Source organism: Felis catus, chromosome A1, assembly GCF_018350175.1.
Source record: "Felis catus isolate Fca126 chromosome A1, F.catus_Fca126_mat1.0, whole genome shotgun sequence".
Lineage (NCBI taxonomy): Eukaryota > Metazoa > Chordata > Mammalia > Carnivora > Felidae > Felis > Felis catus.
The window spans coordinates 100,582,056-100,600,905 of record NC_058368.1 but is presented as its reverse complement, the minus strand read 5'-3'; the positions used below and the strand labels follow the sequence as shown (position 1 = coordinate 100,600,905).

Genomic DNA, 18,850 nt, shown 5'->3' with positions numbered 1-18,850 from the left:
TTAGATGCTTAACTGAATGAGCCACCAGATGCCCCTGGACAATCCTTTTTATTAAGCTTGCAACTGAGCTGTTGTGTAACCAAGAGAGACATTATTAGACACTTTTTTTATTGTACACTTTAATGCCTCAGATTTCAATTTCTTAATATTTATTCTCTATTGGAACTTCCATTTTTTTCTTTAAGTGTATTTATTTTTGAGAGTGCATGAGAAACAGCAAGTGGAGGAAGGCAGAGAGAGAGAGAGGGAGAGAGAACCCCAAGCAGATTCTGCACTGTCAGCACAGAGCCCGATGTGGGGCTTGAACCCACGATCCATGAGATCATGACCTGAGCTGAAACCAAGAGTTGGGCACTTAAGTGACTGAGTCTATCAGTATTTCAAATATTTCACGGATGTGTACTTCACTCCTCCAAAGATCAAAGGGTACTATTTGAATAAATTCTTATAGGAAACTCTAAATTAATCAAATACATTATTCATTTGGAATTTTGATTTAGCATCAACGTTAATAATTTTTCAGTGCTATAGTTTTCTGTATCCTCTATAAGGATACGCTGACTCTTGGTTAGCATTGGACTATGAACAGCAAAGCACATGGGCAGCTGTAACCAATCTTCATGCTTTTCTCGAGCAACTTCACATCAGATCTTCCATTTCATCAAAGGGAGAGCAGCTCGCAGGTGGAATTTTAAGTAACGGCTGTTCTCAGAAATGTTGTGCCCATTTAATAGCATGTTCCCGCCACAAGGGCAGTGAAACCCAGCTATAAATGAGCCTGATGAAAACAGGTTGGAGGAGGACCCAGTTGACCTTAGGGATTTTTGTAGGCCAACAGTGAGGTTCAAAGCAGCAGTTCAGCTTTAAGGTCAAGCTTTCATCTTTTCTATGGTAGAACAAATGGGCAGGCCCAACCCTGGAGGGGTTTAGAACCGTGCAGACTTTCAGACAAAGATGCTAACCCAGAGGAACATGGCTTAAGGTTGACTTACATAAAACACCTTAGTGCCTATCAGAGATGGAGTGATGGAGCAGAGTTTCCCAAACTTACTTATTTACTTTATTTATTTATTGAGAGAGACAGAGAGACAGAGAGACAGAGAGAGAGAGAGAGAGAGAGAGAGGGAGACCACACTGGGGAGAGGCAGGGGGAGAAGAAGAGAGAGAAGGAATCCCAAGCAGGCTCCATACTGCCAGTAAGAAACCTCATCTGGGGCTCAAATCCACGAACCGTGAGATCATGACCTGAGCTGAAACCAAGAGTTGGACGCTGAAGTGCCTGGGCCACCCAGGTGCCCCAGGAAGCTTCCCAAACTTTCATGTGCAGGCAAAGACTGTGGGGATCTTATTAAAACACAGATTCTGATTCAGTTGTGGGTGAGGCTGGAGATTCTGTTTTTCTACTAAGTTCCCCAAAATGCAGACCATACCAGTGTTCTTTGGAGGAGCAAGATGATAAAACCCATGCTGCAGACCGGGGAAGCCTGCTCTACCCAATATCCCCTCATTCAAAAGGCAAAGTGAGTATCAGAAAGTGAGAAGAACTACTGAGAATCTTCAAAAAGACTCCTGCCAGTTCTACACTTGTTGCCAGTTCTGTTTTTTGTTTTTTTTTTTTGTTTTTTGTTTTTTGCCAGTAAGGTCCACCATATATGAAGCTTTAAAAAAATATAGATTCTCCTAGACCAGGAATCAGAATACACAGGGGAGAAGATCCATACTTATATAACTTCACAGACAACTCTGATCATCAAGCAGGTGGCTCCAGTAAGCTCCCCCTTAGCAGGGGACTGATGCCTTGGTCCCTTTGCTGGGAAAGAAGGGGGGGGGTGGGGTGGCGGCGAGCAGGTGATGGGAGCTTGGTGTTGTAGTGTTTATTTTTAAATTTTACTTTCTGCACACTACCGTTCAATGCGTGAAAATGATTGTTGCAACCCTTTGATTTTTTGGGGTTTAGACGGAGGGTTGCCTGTTCTCGTTTCCTTTAGCTCCCTGTGTGTGTGCGCATGCCCGTGCATACACCTGCTCTAACCTCACCTGTGTCCTATTTTGAGTCCTAGCAAAATGACTCTGGAGGCTTCTCTTTACAGCTTTGGAGACGATTCTGAAAACTTAGAACTTACTACCACATCACAACTCTTTCCAGAGGAGACAAAAGATCCAGAGAGATGTCCAAGGCAAAAGCATGGTGTGCCTTGTCTGCTTCTTACCTGCTTGCTGTTCCCATTTAGGCCAGAGGCTGATTTCCTGGGTCATAATTGAGGCCTAATTGAATAAAAGAGAAAAAAAGCACATTACTCCATGGAGCGGGTCATGTGAATTGAGGCTAAGTTGGAATCCAGGAGGCATTTTCTCAGGACTTCTTATGAAGCTATTACTCAATTTTTCACTTTAAAAGACATCCCCTAGACAGACGCAGCAGGGACAGGAGAAGACGAAGAAAAATGACAGGGCAGTTCTCGAAGAAAACAAAACCCAATTCCAAATGCTGCCCATCAGCTCAAGCCATTCATCTTCCCTGTACTTTCTTGTCATCTTATTTTATTTCAATCGAAAATCCACCAGGCAGGGATATACCTTTTGAGCGATCCGGCTAGCACTGGAGAACCAATTGCTGTGCAGTGATTCTAAGCTCTTCGATGAAGAAAAAAGGAAGATCCAAACAACAGGCAAATTAGGAGAAATGTCACCAGGTGCTTATTGAAGTAAGCAGAAATTGTAGATGGGGTAAGAGAGAGAGAGAGGCTGAATTACTAGAAGATGGAAATATTTACATTTTTGTCCCAAGATGCCATGGGTTTCAAGTATTAGATTATAGTGCTTCAGTTGGAATTCAGGTGAAAACCCAAATCGAAAGAACGTGTCAAACCCATATTTATCAATCCAGGAAATGGAAGGGAACCTCTACTCTGTTCTCTCCTTTTTAAAATGAGAACTCTGAGGGTAGCCTCAAGGACTTAGCCAGAGATAGGTAGCACTTAGCATGGTGCCTGGCTCAGAATAGGTACCCAGTCATTGTTAGCTCTGATCAAAGTTGGAAGGACTGCTTCAGTGCACAAAAATAATTAGCAAAGATTAATTTACATTGTAAACTATCTTAGCATTATGAAGTAGAACCATGCAAAAAAAATTGGAAACTTATAGACAATTATTCTCCATTCATATTGTGAGCACAAGTGATTTCACGTAGTTCCTTCACAAACTGCATTGTGTCCACCTCCTATAATGCCCTATCAGTTAAATAAGTTAGTAAACTAAGACTAAATATAGTGTGAGATAAAAACAAAGAAAGAGAGTGCCTGGGTGGCTCAGTCAGTTAAGCGCTGGGACTCTTGGTTTTGGCTCAGGTCATGATCTCATGGTTCACGAGTTTAAGCACTGTGTCCTGCTCTGCACTGACACCAGGTAGCCTGCTTGGGATTCTTTGTCTCCCTCTCTTTCTGACCCTCCCCTGCTAGCTCGCTCTCTCTCAAAATAAATAAATGAACATTAAAAACACGAAAGCAAAGAAGGAGGTATGCATAAGAGGATATGGGACCACTGCGAAGGGGCATCTTATTCAAGTATTGTCGAGAAGAGAGAAAACTCAAGCCGAGCAAAGTCTCAACAGGAAGAAAACGCACAGGCTGAAGAATTAGCATGTGGAAAACACAGAAGCATGAAATGCACGACACATTCCAGGAAGCAAAGTAATGGAGCATGGCGAAGGAAAGGCTGCAGGTGGGTAACCCTGGAGAAGAAGGGAGCGGTGGGACTCCTGAACCCAACCAAGGTTCAGGCTTGGTTCTTTAAATCACAGAAAGGACACGTTCTGGTTTATATTTCAGTAAGATCACCCGGCGGCAGTATGCAGGGTGGGTAGGTGGTAGCAGGCTCCCGTATGAGAACTTAATTATATACAGTCGTTGCAAACTGCCATCCATTTGTATTGTGGCTCAATAGAATGCAATCAGAATGGATGTTTCCAAGTTGATTCTTTAGCAGTAGAGTCAAAGACATCCAGATAATCTGTGTGAATTCAGCTGTAGACAAATCCATAGTGTCTGGGTGAGAGACTGCAGACCTTCTTACCCCATACCCTCCTTTCTCTGAGATGTAGGTGGTGAGGTCATTCATTAACAGTAGGACAGGTGGAATTTGGATTCTAATTTCAAGGTTTAAAGGTCCGATTAGGTCACTGAATTCACCACACCAGGAGCGTGTTCTATCATCTGAAGGATTTCAGTGCCCATGATCATCAGGGTTATTCTTGGGTCCTCTGAGGACAGCCTGAACCCTAAGAGCTTTAGGAGGACCCTAGGGGTTCCTCAACCCTGATGTGTCTTGCACAACAGTGACCATGTCAAGTGCCTGCTTTGGCAGTAAGTTGAGTCATATGAAATCGCTGAAATTGATTTTGCAGACTGTTCACTTCAAAACGGGCAGTTTTATATGGTTCAACCTAATAACGTTTTATAGACATTGAGGGCCTCAAATATTTTGAAAATGATTTTGGAGGCAAATTCACACCGGAAGATAGCTGTAGACCATCTGCTCGGCTGGAGGAGCTGGGGGTTTCTGTCAGCGCCCCCTATTCTGAAACTGTTGGAGATGTGTCCACTGACAAAGATTCTCTCCTGGACCAGACTATCATCAGATTCCCCTGAGCTCTTTTCTTTTTTTTTTTTTAATTTTTTTTTAACGTTTATTTATTTTTGAGACAGAGAGAGACAGAGCATGAACGGGGGAGGGGCAGAGAGAGAGGGAGGCACAGAATCGGAAGCAGGCTCTAGGCTCTGAGCCATCAGCCCAGAGCCCGACGTGGGGCTCGAACTCGCGGACCGCGAGATCGTGACCTGAGCTGAAGTCGGACGCTTAACCGACTGAGCCACCCAGGCGCCCCCCCCCCCCCCCCCAGCTCTTTTCAACTAAGCCTCAACTTTTGGACTTCTTTGTTCACCTCCGGATTGTCCAGTTTTAGCAAGACTCCTGCTAAGCCAAGTTAGGCAGAATCTCATGCCCTCGATCTCTGATCTCCTTGGTCATTTGATGAAGTTCCTCATTCCCCGACATAAGCCCTGCTGATGTGTGATCATCTGGCCTACCTTCAGCAAGAATCCTGTTTGGTCATAAGCTCTTCTTACTTCTGATGTTTTCTTAACAATTTCCCATCCACTGAGCCCCATCCTGTTCCTCGACTATAAATTCTCTTTTCCTTGCTATATTTGGAGTTGAGCCCAAACTCTCTGCCCTACTGCGAGACCACATTGTAGTGATCCCTACATCTATCCCGATAGTCTCTTTAAATAGTCTGCCTTACCGTTCTTCAACAAGGGTCAGGAATAATTCTTCCTTAACACTGCTAACCATGGAGAAAGGCAACCTAGCCCAGCTGGAGGCTGCTGCCAATCCCACAGCCCCCAGTGACAATCCCATGCTCCTGGTCAATGGCTTTCTGCTGTTGACTCTCGCCCTCCTTAATGCGGGATGCAAAACCAGCCATGGTTGATGAGGCTCCGGCCTGCCCTCAGCTGGACCCTCTTGGGCCTGTCTGTGTGCAAGGCCTAATTTTTGTCGAAGTCAGGACCAAATCCATTCTGCCTCTGAACTCTGTTCCACAGCTGATGACAAGCATCTCAGGTCATCTATTGTTTTCCAAAGTCTCAACCTCTCGTGTGTCTGCCCTTCCGTCCACGTATCCACATCCCTTCCCTCTCCCCTCTCCCAGATCCTTCCAGACAGCTCTGGGGGACTCCCTCTTAGATGAGTAACCTTGCAAGTGGATGGGCAAGTCGGTCTGAATAGGAGTGTGTAATTTTGAGCAAACTTACTGTGGTTATAGATCCAAGCTCTGTTTCCCGACCCAGCTTCATTAGAAATTATTCTGATACTTGAGGTCTATTTCTTTTTTTCATTTTTCTTTTTTCTTTCTTCAAGATTTTATGTTTAAGTAATCTCTACACCCAACATGGGGCTCACACTCACAACCCTGAGATCAAGAGTCTCATACTTTACCAAGTGAGCCAGCCAGGCGCCCCTGAGGTGTATTTCTGAGTCTGGTTCCCCCGGTAGGAGAAGAGTTAAAACTGTCACCTCCATGATTCCAACACAAGGGGCCAGCCCATTGGACGTGGCCTCATCTCCTGCCATGTTCTATCCTAAAACCCCCTTAGACTTTCTTTCTTGTTCTATTTAAAGTCTGTGGTACATCATCCTATTAATTCTCAGTTAAGGAAAGATTAAATGTAGGAATTCTATTCCTCCCTCATTTGAGAAAGAGAAATATAGGCAGACAGACAATCAGAGACACAAATGGTAGCTGAAAAGTCACTTTTTCTTCCAGCGTCTTGTATTTTTAGATAATATTCTCCATCTTCACACCATCTACTTAATGATGGGTGGTTTCGCAATTTCCTGAGGTATTGCCTTTCACTTAAACTCCGGGCCCTGCAGCCAAGCCTTACTTTCTTTCCCACTGGTCTCTCCACTTCCAAAGCAGTCTGTGGCTAAGTCAGGGATCACCTTCCAGAATGATGAGAAAAGTAGGAGGGAACTTAAATTGGTTTTGGGCCCAAGGGTCTCAATGTCTAGAGTTCCTAAAACTCTCTGTGGTTGAAAATTGTGCTCCTTGCAAATCATTGCCAAGGCGTATAAACTTTTCAAATGAAAAGTTCTAGAAAGCCTATGGATTCCAGGGTTCTGTAGAGGTCACGGGGAATGGATCTGGCCAAAGACTTTTCTCTAATGCTATCACAAAACCAAGATACCTTAAACGGATCCTTTTTGTTACTAGCAAAGTATTAGACCAAGGATTTGCCAGTGGAGTAACAAATACTCTGTCGCTAGCTCGAGCTTTGTCAGCTCTGTAAAAAACTGGGGCCTGTGCTACGTACAATGCCTCATGGAAAGCTGCCATGGCAGCGAAATGACAGTGGGTCATTTCATAGTCTATTTCCCTTCTTTGTCTTGCTTCCAATCTACTGTTGGTCCTGGTACAGAATTTACGTCACTAAAAATCTGATCTCTTGCAGACAAGGCTAGCTGTTTATAAAAATTCAGGTTCTTCTTTTCTTCCCAACTAGAACTCCTTTACCAGACTCTTTTGAAGGTGGACATGGCCATGAGCTTGAGCGCCAGGCAAATCAGAGGACACTCCATGTCGTTTCTGTGTGTCTTCTAGTCTTTCCCCCTTTATGCTGGCTGGCTGGCTGGCTGGGCTGGGGACAACTGATGGCGAGGCTGTAGGGGTACTCAGGGCCACAGAAGGGGGTCCCTGAGCCACTGTGTGGAACTCCTACAACCAGGAGCCCCTGCTTGGATTTTTCCAGGAGTCAAAGATAAACTTCTATTGTATTGGTCCCTGAGCATTTTTGTCCCTGTGGCCTTGTACCTCAACTCATTCAGTATGTTCACCCGATTCACTTAACTCTTTATAAAGGTTTTAAAAGATCTCTTGTATTTATTCAAGAATATTTTGTTCAGTCTGAAAACAAACAACTAGCCTATCCCGTAGGGCTTTCCAAGTCTCCGATTCTCGACAGGTCAGTACTGCCATTCCCAGTGCTCACTCTAGACTCCAATCTGTATTACCACGCTCATTTGGAAAGCTCATATTTCACTCTCCACTTCACATTCCTTGTTTACAATGTATTTAGTTGTTCCCGGGCAACTCTTGCTGAACCTGTGTAGGTTTGTAGTAATCCAGCCTTGAAAGGGAAGACATTTGCGTAACCATGGCGCATAGTATCTTTTATAGATATGGCCTGCTCAGCCCAAACCAGAGTGTATGTAAAGCCCTAATTTTTGGCAGTTGCCTAATTATCATCTTTTATTTGTATTTGACGCGGTGATTTTGAGGGATCTGAGAAGGGAGGAATAGGAAAGCCGTGAAACCCGAATCAAGATCCCCTTTACTCAACTTGAAAGGGTATGGAGACTTTTTGCCACATCTTCATGGTAACATTAGGCCTTTTTGCTTAGAACGTGGGCTAGGCTAGTGGATGTCTTCCTACCAACAACTAAATCTACAAAGCCCTTGAGAACTTGTATGATTTCATTTAATCTTCACAACAAACCGGGGACATGGTAGGGAGGGAATTTTGATCCTAGGATTCCATTTGAAGAAACCGAGGTGCAGAGAGAATGAGCCATGTGATTAACGAACAGGGACCCTAACACAGGAGGCCCGTGCCCGTGTTCTTTGTATTATGCACGATACAATCCAGTGATTCTCAGCCTTCAAGCACACCATTCACACTTCTGTCCTGTGGCATCGTTTTGCCTAAGAGGGGGCATCTGTGCAAACTGACTTCCAAGGTTCCCTCCACTTACATGTTTTATGACTACATTCTGCTCTCTGCTTTCATATGAAAAAGTTTCTTGGTTACCATTAGGCTAAAGGCCTCGGGCTTTGCTCTTCTTCTTATTCTGTCTTCACGATGTTGAAAGGCTTCCGGTTTTGTTTCCCAAAGAGTACTTTCTTCATTTCTCTTCCCTCAACATTGATTTCATGCCCTTAAATACATTACGTGTGAAGCTGTGATTTTTGCCCTGCAATCAAGCCAGGAATGAAGTTAATCTCAGCCCATTACACTACTAATGCTTATCTTCACCTCAGGATGTTTTCCAAAGTACTTACAAGTCATTAAGGCTTATAGGACCGAGTGGTTTGCGAAGTTCCCACTTTGTTTCAAAACTAGTGTGACCATATAATTTATTACCTTAACCAGGATACTTTTAGTGGAAAAGGAGGCTCTATTAATAATTAATGCTAGGACAACTGGCATTAACTGGGACTGTCCCAATCAGACAGGCACATATATTAGATGTCCCGTGAAAAGATGTCTCTTGGCGGGAGAAGGCTCTACAATCTAACACCAGGACCCCCTCTCCTGGGCTTATTTTCTATTTTAACATCCAATTCATTTTTTCTCATGTATCTACTTGCAATGTATAAGAACACATTTATTTATGCATTTAAAAATATCTGAATTCCTCAGCCAACTTTTCTGTTCTGTATGGCAGGATGTTATACCCACCATGGCACTCAACACATGGTAGAGATGCTCAGTTAATGCTTTTTGGTTGAAGGAATGAATAAGCCTACCACTCAGAGGCATCTGATTATTCAACAAGATCCCAATAGAAGTAGGGTTTTTGGAAAGGAAGCAAAAAGTCAGAGAATGGATGACTTTGGTCAGTTTCAGACCTAATCAATGTTGCTTTGTCATTTTGGTGTCTGGGGTAAATCCCACCATTTTCCCACCACCATTTTCCACCAGTGGCTTAGGAGTGGGTTTTTTGCTGGGAAACATTTGTGTTTAATGGCATTCCAAAATGTATCAGTAGTGAATGTAAAGGTGTAATACAGTATTTTTTCTTCCTTCGAGAGAAATGGAGCCAAAGAGTGGTTTTCTGGCTGCTCTGGGAGCCCACAGGGGGCAGGGCTTTGGGTCCAGAACAAAGGCTTCAGGGGCCATTCATCACCAGCACATGATCGGCAACAAAATTCTACCAGATCATTAAACTAGTAAGGTTTCAGAGAACTGACTCACACGAATCAAACTCAGAAGACAGCAGTAAATGGACTGGCATGCTAAACCTGAAAATTTACAAAGAAAGGTAGGCCAAGCATACCAGAACACTCTAGTCTACTGGTCAGCATAATCTACCCTATGGAGCAACGTGAATTAATACCCAAAGGCTGCTTAGGAATGTAGACGCCAGGTAGGTAGTTGCATGATCAAGTTTTGAGAGTCTGGAGAGCTCAGGTCCTTGAGGGATGTAAATAATGTCAAGTGCTTAGAGTCACCTTGCAGAAATACTCACGTCTTCTCTTTAGAGAACCCTCCTCCTTTACACAACTGGATAAGCACAGATGACTATAGTTTTAATACGAAGTACTGAGTTGTTTGTAATAATACATACATTTAAACTATGATAAGATTTTTAAGATTTTAAATGGGACAATAAATAAGAAAATAAGAAAAAAATTAGAAATATCAGATTCGAGGAGGAAAAAAAAAAGAGGGGACAGAAGTAACTCGAGGGTTTCATGGGAAATATAGTCTGTGAAATCCTGCATCCTTGACAAAAGTGGACTTGAGCTTGAAATTTCCAGTAGCCAGGATGGAGAAAAAAAACTGATCGATTCTTCCTCTTCAAATCCCATGTATCATCTCTTCCTGCCTGACATGTTACCAAAGAAGTGAGTAATTAAGTTATATCCTGGTTTTAAAGATTAGATTGGATGAGAAGACTACCCACTTTTTCTAGGGGCAGGTTTACATGACACCTCATAGGGATGGTACTTCTACATATGGTATCAAACATAGGGTATTTGTTTCCTAAGCTTATTTCCAAACTCTGTAGACAGTGTCCTACTTGGAACCAGAGCCCTGTGTACTGACTCCAATGCATCACTTGATAATAATCATAAAGACACACACAGATTTTTTTTTTTTGAAAAGAAAGAAACACTTTATCCCCTTGACACACATATATAATGACCTGCTGCAATTGAGGCAGTATCTTGACTCATTTCCCTTTTTTGGCGTGGTGAAGAAAGAAGATTCCTTCCATGATTAGACAAGACTTTGAGTTCCTTCTTATAATGTAAAGACTGAAAATTTTCATAATAAAGTCACCTTAACTCAGCCATTGAGCTGGGACTTGGGAGTATTTTTGTTTTAGTGAGCTTGTTGTCAGAGCTCTTACTTATTGTGATCTAAACTATGTTTGACAACAGAATGACCAAAAATTTACATTTGTCCAAACATTAGGATACTGAGTTTTATGGCTATATCTATGTACATATGCACACAAGAACCCAAGGGAAGTCCAGCAGCAAAATGAAGAAAACTCTGTGGCATAAACATATTTTAAAAACATAATAACAGGTCATGTAGAAGGTGGTATATTGCTAACTTCCTAGACAAGGAAATATCACAGCCTTCATGATGTTCAGGGATTGCATTCAATTAAGCATCCAATAATTCCATCCCTCATTAGAGATAATCGGTGTCTAGAAACTAGATTGATAGGCGTTTCTAAAATTTTGGCTACAATTATATAGAAGAAATTATACTGGAACTATAGAAAAATCATAAGGAAATTATTTAGTAGAACATTCACAACCAGCTGATGGGTAAAAATACCTTTTTTCTCTACCTTACTCCAGGATTAGTTCTGATTTATTTATCAGGATTTCATTTTTTAGTCTAAAACATATACTTTCTGGAGGCAAAACGTGAAACGATCTTGTTTATAAGAAATATAACGAACTCATGGGGCAAAATAGATTTTTACAAGTTTAATGCCCTGACTTAGCAAATGCTGATACTATAGGTTGGAAAGAGACGGAGCTTGAAATTTAAATCTCTGAACCCTAAGCTCTGAACTAATCTATCACGTGACTATAATAAATAAAAAAGTGTGCGTGTATGCACGCACGCACGTGTGGGTGTGCCTTTTCCCAAAACTAGGGTCTTTGGCTTTTGTCAGATTCTCACAAAGTTTTTAACTTTCAAAAGATTAAGGTTTATTATTTTACCGGTGAATTTGGAAATCTGTATATCGCCACAACGTTGATAGGATAAGGTAAGAGTAGGATAAATATAACTAAAACTTCAGACGCTTAGCTTACTGGTGATAGAGTCAGATGTATTTTGTGTAAAAAAGAAAGCACAACACGGGCATAGAAAATAAAACTTAACAGAAAGTCCTTAGTTACAATTTCATGAAAGCCAAAACAGGAAACGAGTGAGAATGAGCTACAGAATTTCCTAGATTTAGAGTAAAGAACGGTAGGGTTTCCATAGTTTGGAAAATTTCACTTCATGACAATGTTCAGCACTACTGTTGTTTAGATTGGGATCTGCGAGCATCATTACAGCATCTGGGTAGATATTAGGAAAATCAGGACCTCAGAAATCTGTCAAAAGATTATCTGTGTCAGGGTCTCGTTTGAAGTTGTGTGGAACTCAAAACTCTGCAAAAGTTTATGGGCCTCTAATGTACGTACCACATTCTAGGACTCACATTTTCAGAAGCATTTCCAGAAGTGAGGAGTCAAGGGGCTACAATGTCCTGCATGTGCAGCATTTGGCCTTGCTGATGAAATAAGCAAAAGGAATTTGGTGTCATAGGACCTAGGCCTAAAATATGAATTAACTACCTCTTTGATTCAGAGATTCATATCCCCCAATCTTGTCTTAGAAATAAGTGGGATTAATTAGATAAGAACCAAGTGTGGTTTGGGCCATAAGTACTGGTGTACTAATTCCACAATGAGATGAGGCAGAGTTGAGTTGAGTTCCTCGTCCTCATGGTTGCCATGTTCCTGCTCATAGATACAAGGGGCTCTGAAGATATACATGGGTCATAGATCACAGCAAAAAAAGCACATCAGATTATCTGATGGGCTGGTTATATGGGCCAAGCCCTCCATACAGTGATCTGTGGGGCATTCTGACACCATATTAATTCAAATCAGTTTTCATAACTGAGACTTCTTTTTGTAGCTCATAGGAGTCCTGTGAGTTATACCTTGCTTCCCCTGAGGGGATTCCCTTTTCACGGAGTGAAAAGTAGACTTTCTAGGAAAAAAAAAACAAAAACAACCTGAGACCTGCCATGAAAATATGACTTAAAGAAAAGAAGAAAGTGGGGAAAGCCATCACTTGTACACATCTGTATGCATATGTATTACCTGTGTGTGAACTGTATGGGTATGCAATATACAAACATATAATTTTTTCAACGTTTTTTATTTATTTTGGGGACAGAGAGAGACAGAGCATGAACGGGGGAGGGGCAGAGAGAGAGGGAGACACAGAATCGGAAACAGGCTCCAGGCTCTGAGCCATCAGCCCAGAGTCTGACGCGGGGCTCAAACTCACGGACCGCGAGATCGTGACCTGGCTGAAGTCGGACGCTTAACCGACTGCGCCACCCAGGCGCCCCCCAAACATATAATTTTTTAAATGATTGTTTTTTCAGTAACAGTGAAGTCAAATTTTAGTTCTAATTTTTCTGAAGTCTTTTCCATCATATAGCTTTTTAATTTTTTTAAAGATTTTACATTTTAAGTAATCTCTGCACCCAATTTGGGGCTCTAACTCACAACCCTGAGATCAAGAGTCACATGCTCTTAAAATGTTTAACTTCTTGTTTACTTTAGAGAGAGAGAGAGCAGGAGCGGAGGAGAGAGGGCAGAGGGAGAAAGACAGAGAATCCCAAGCAGGCTCCACGCTCAGCACAGAGCTTGACAAGGGGCTCGATCCCACAACCCAGGGATCATGACCTGAGCAAAAACCAAGAGTAAGACGCTTAACCGACTAAGCCACCTAGGCCCCTCGTGTAGTTTTAATTACAGCATTTCTGAAGGATTTCTTTGTTCATTACGTACCACAAAGGTAACATTGAAAATGTTATTTAGCAAAATGTATGCTTTACCAAACTTATTATAATATCTGATAAGCGTATACCACAGCTGCACGTATATAGAGCAATAAACAAAAAAAGCTTTATTTTCAAACTTTTAAACAAACATCACTTTCTTTCGCTTCTGGCTGGAGTCACACCTGCCCCAGATGAGGATCGTCCTGTTTTTCACCTGTCAGAGCCACACAGTATACCACAAATAGCAACACAAAGAAAAAGGTGCTCTCGTTAAGGAAGCTGGCTTTGTGTTATGTTATATAATTTACAGGAGTTACAAAATTTTGCGTGATTGTTTTAAGGATCTGTAGTGGAAAGGAAAAAGACATACTGAATGTACGTCCCTTAGATACTGGTAGATTTATGGAATAAAATTAGTGAGGATGCAGTGAAATAATCGTCACTGGTGCTGGAGGGTCTATTAAAGCTCGGATAACTAAACTTAGTTTCCTGTAGGGGCACATCAAAACACATATGGCTTCCTACAAAAACATGTAACGCAATAATATAATTTCATGCCTCAAAGGATAACGCAAGGCCTGAGTTTAAGGTTACTTTCTATAGGAGATAGGATTAAGCCTTTCTGCTTTAAAAAGGGGAACACACAAGAAAGTCTATCATCCTTCTCAGCACAGAGACTAACTGAAGACCAAATTCAAGGTCCCTTTGAGGACAAAATACAGAATATGTTTAGATCTACCTTAAACAGGACCCTCTTCCCACCTGGCTAATGATCTCGAATCTTTATGCTTTTATGGTAACCGGCTTATAAATAGTCACTCACCTTTGGTCTTGCATTTACAAAATTGGTTAATGACTAGCCCAGTGCTTTGCATTGTTAAAATATCGAAGGCTTCCAAAGTTGTTCATTAAAGACTGCGGTGACTTGGGTATATGGTTTCACATACAATTTTAACCCTGGTGGAGTCAAAATATCTGGGGCTTACAATTTTTGTTTTTACACTATCTATCTTACAGGAAACCCACAGAGTAAATCCTCAGATGGTGGTGGCATTTGTGGTACAAAATCCATCAAGATAAAGCTGGTTGACCAACTGAAGTTCAGAAGTAAATGGACAGCAGTGACAAAGGAGTTATACTAGTTTCTTATTGCTGCTGTAACAAATTACTGCAAATTTGGCAGCTGAAAGCAACACAAATTTATGATTTTACAATCTGGGAAGCTGAGGTTCGAAATGGGTTTTACTTGGCTAAGATCAAGGTGTAGGTAGGGTTGCCATTGCTTCTGAAAGCTTTAAGGGAGGAACTATTCTCTTGCTTTTTCCATCTTCTAGAGGCTTCCTGATGTCTTGTCTCATGCCCCCCTCCTCCATCCTCAAAACTAGAAGCACAACATCTTCACATCTCTGACTCATACTGCCCTACTTCTGTCATTTTTAAGGACCCATGTGATTACATTGAGCACCCCTGGAAAATCCAGGGTGATCTTTCTATCTCAAGACCCTTAACTGAATCACATCTACAAAATCCCTTTTGCCAGATTAGGTTACGTTCACTAGTTCCAGAGATTAGGACATGCACATTTTTGGGGGCGGGAGGTCATTATTCGACTATCACAGGAGTGTTGACAATATTCAATTATTTTTAAAATGAAAATAAATTTATCTTTAAGTGTACAAATAACAGAAACATTTACTTATATAAAAGATGATAGATAAAGTTCCTGGGAACACTTTTTTTGGTCTTTTCTTTCTCTTTCTCCTTTCTGATTTGAATTAATATGGGTCATTACTCTCGATGTTCAGAGGTCCTTCGTTTTTGTTTTCAGAGGAAGACACGCTCTTATTCTGAATGGCTGAGTCGCTACCATTATTTCTAAATGTAGTTCTTTCTGCTGTTGTGGGATCTGGCTCTATCCATTCCCCTCTCATCTTGGAACTCTCTTTCTCTGCCATTTTCCTTTCTGAATGAACACATGGTAAGGCTTCCTTTTGAAAAGAACAAACAAACAAAATAAACAACAAATGTTGCTTTCGTTAACTCTGCCACTCCCCTGAAAGATAATGGCTCTTTACTTCACCTTAGTGTTTAAACATTTTGAAAGACCATTACACAGCAGCTAAGCCCAATGTTTCCTTCCCATCTCGTTATGCTGCTTGCAATGTGGCTTCTGTTCTCACTATTCAAAGCAAACTTCCCCTCAAAAGTCATTAATAAATCCCTATAAGCCAAATACAATAGGCATTTTTCAGGGACGTCTGGGCGTCTCAGTTGGGTAAGCATCCGACTCTTGATTTCAGCTCAGGTCACGATCTCATGGTTCATAGGTTCAAACCTTGCATCAGGCTCTGCACTGATGGTACAGAGCCTGCTTGAGATTCTCTCTCTTTTTCTCTTTGATCCTCCTTCTCTCTCTCTCTCTCTCTCTCTCTCTCTCTCTCTCTCTCGCTTAAAAATAAAGAAATAAACATTAAAACAAAGCAAAACAATGGGCATTTTCCAGTTTTCATCCTTCTTACCTTCTGTATACATCATGCTACGGTGTTGGCTACCCCTTGTGGCTTAGAACTCCTCCCTATTTTGTATGTTTTCCCTCAAAACCCTTTGCCTAATTTTTAATGATTCCCTATCTATTCTTCCCCCCTTGGCATCTTCATTTACTCCCATTTTCACCTTTTTAACAGATGATCTCAAAAATTCCTTGGTAAGCAAGTGCTCCTTATCCTTTTAGAGGAAGCAAGTTGCCTTAGAAAAAAATGTGGAGCCAGACGGATCCTACTTTTCTGCCACTGAGTAATGTTCTCACTATAAAATGTGGCTAAGATTGCATGTCGGTGGTATGTTTTCATAATTGAGATAATATGTAAAGTGTTCAGCATATCCGCAGGCACTGGATTGGAGCTCAAGTTATCAGTTCTTTTTCCTCTCCTTCCTTGTACAAAGAGGCAGACCTTAAATTCAGTAAGCTTAAAATGTCCAGTCTCATATTGCCCATACCCTGTCTCTATCTAGTATTTCCTACTCTCTGTTAGACATCTAAGGTAGGTGCCCCAATAGCACATCAAGTCCAATCATCCCTAAGTGAATTTATTAACCTTCCCCAAATGTTTGTCTCTACCTGAAGCTATGTTTCTAGTGACCATGGAAGCCTTCTTCTGGTGTGTGATTTGCCTTGGCCCCATTGTGCAATTTCGTCCTGATTCTATACCCACAACGTATCATGTACCCATTTATAATTTTACTTCTAGGAATCACCAAGCTAGTTTAGAGCTTTATAGCCCTTTTCAAGGCTACTGCAATACACTCCTATCTACTTTAATTCCAAGCCCTGTTGCTAAATGCATCTTCCTGAAGCACTGTTTGAGACTCTCCCTCCCTCATGTAAAAATCTTCAGATGCTCCCTATCCTTTCCTAAATAAACTTCAGGATTCCTTTTTGGTTGGCATTCAAGGCTCTTGACAAGCATGGTGCAACATTGCTTGCAGAGTAAATATTCTCCAATGTCTCCCTCAGGGGTTATCCATCCTATTTGTGTGTGTGTGTGTGTGTGTGTGTGTGTGTGTGTGTGCATGCACATGCGCGCCCTTCATTTTTAAGCAGTGGTCTCACTTTTTCAAAGCTAAATCATAATATAGGGAGCCCTCCACCAATATGAACTAGGTAGGAATCCTACTCCAGTCTCAGCCAATTTTACCCTCATGCTCTTGGTGGCTGCTGGTGTGATGAACCCTTTGAATCCTGGCATAGCCCTTTTCTCCCCAGAAATGTCTCAAACTTTTCATCCCCTGGGCCATTATTCCAATTATCGCTTTCGCCTTCAAAGAGCTGGTGAAATCATATCCGTCCTATGATACCCATCTCAGCTGTAGAATCACCTCCAATTATCGTAGTCGAGTGGGATCTTCACCTCTGTCTGTGTCTAGCAGCCGGTTAATATCCAGCCGAAGGGCCCTTGAGATTCTGTTTTATACCATCGTCATTTAGGTTTACATCTTACTTTCTGTCCTGTACAGTAATTTCCTGGAGGACCAGAAGTTTTCAATTTTAAGACTCATTTGACTATTCCTTTCACATAAAAGGGTTTGATAGAGAGGATGCTCAATGAAACATTAGTGTGGTAAGTTTGTACGTACTGCTTGCAGCTTTGAAATTCCTGGAAACTCTAAAAAAAATTGTGATAATCATACTTTTAAGAGTTTAGTTTCATAGTTATTATAACTGAAAATATACATGTATGTATAAGTATATGTATATGCCTATGTATACACATAAATATGTATGGAGATACAAAAATATCCGAATATCAGAAAATAAACATTTCAGAATGATTCATTTATAATAAGTTCATAATTAGACTTATCTTTTTTTTAATGTTTTTTTTTTTGAGAGAGAGAGAGAGAAAGACTGAGTGTAAGTGGGGGAGGGGCAGAGAGGGGTGGGGAGACTCAGAATGTGAAGCAAGCTCCAGGCCCTGAGCTGTCAGCACAAAGCCTGATGAGGGGCTCAAACTCGTGAACTGCGAGATCATGACCTGAGCCAAAGTCAGCCTCCCAACCTCCTGAGCCACCCAGGCGCCCCTAGACTAATCATTCTTTAATGTTTTGTTTATTTTTGAGAGAGAGAGTGCAAGAAGGGGAGGGGCGGGGAGGTTGGACAGAGGATCTGAAGTGGGCTTTGCCCTGACAACAGAGAGCCGGATGTGGGGCTTGAACTCTTGAACCGTGAGATCATGACCTGGGCCAAAGTCCGACGCTCAACAAACTGAGCCATTCAGGTGTCCCTTAGACTTATCTTTGATAGAAAAATTTAACTTAGGAAAACAAGGAATAAAACCAAAAGCAATACCTTGCTTTCATAGGTTAATCAATGGTGCCATTTTTTGTTCAAGTAGCCAGGTGGATCATGCGTCCAAGGGCCTGTGGTCGGTGCTTTGGTTTTGGTGAGTCAGCACAGGTGCATTCCATAGTCAGAGGGGTACAGTTACAGTCCTCATGGTGGAGAGTTTTGATATTTCACAAGAACTCCCAGACATTGTACGGTATTCTGATTCTCTGTGGTCACAAAGGCTTCTTCAGAGAAAAACACTTAAAGGCTTAGTAACGGCTGTTTGAAAAATCGCTTTCAGTAATATGTTTAATTACATTTCTACCTTAAGAATTAAGTTTTGCTCTTCTTTTAAGATGTAATCCATGTCAGGCTGCTTTTTCATTCACAACCCATAGTTATTTCAGCATCGTGCAATACAAATAACTTGGCTTGCCACCAAAAAATATCGTTTTCAGGAACCCGAGGTGCTCATCTTCGATTTTCTCATTTTCCCTCCCAATACATAAATGAAAATGAGTTCAAAGTGGCTGCCTGAATTCCCAAAGTCTCTCAGAAAAAAATGAAATCTTCTTTTCCCAGACCACAGTGTAGTGAAATAAATTAGTATAATGATTTATGTTTACTGTTTTAGTCAATTCTGAT

At 41.5% G+C, this 18,850-nt stretch overlaps 1 long non-coding RNA gene across 1 annotated transcript in view; it reads right to left on the bottom strand.

Moving 5' to 3' along the window:
• LOC123385569 overlaps positions 1–18,850 on the bottom strand; it is a 137,867-nt gene that overhangs the window by 45,343 nt on the left and 73,674 nt on the right. The window contains exon 4 of the long non-coding RNA XR_006598379.1: positions 2,211–2,265. This is a non-coding gene — a long non-coding RNA (uncharacterized LOC123385569). The remainder of the gene's footprint in view (positions 1–2,210; positions 2,266–18,850) is intronic.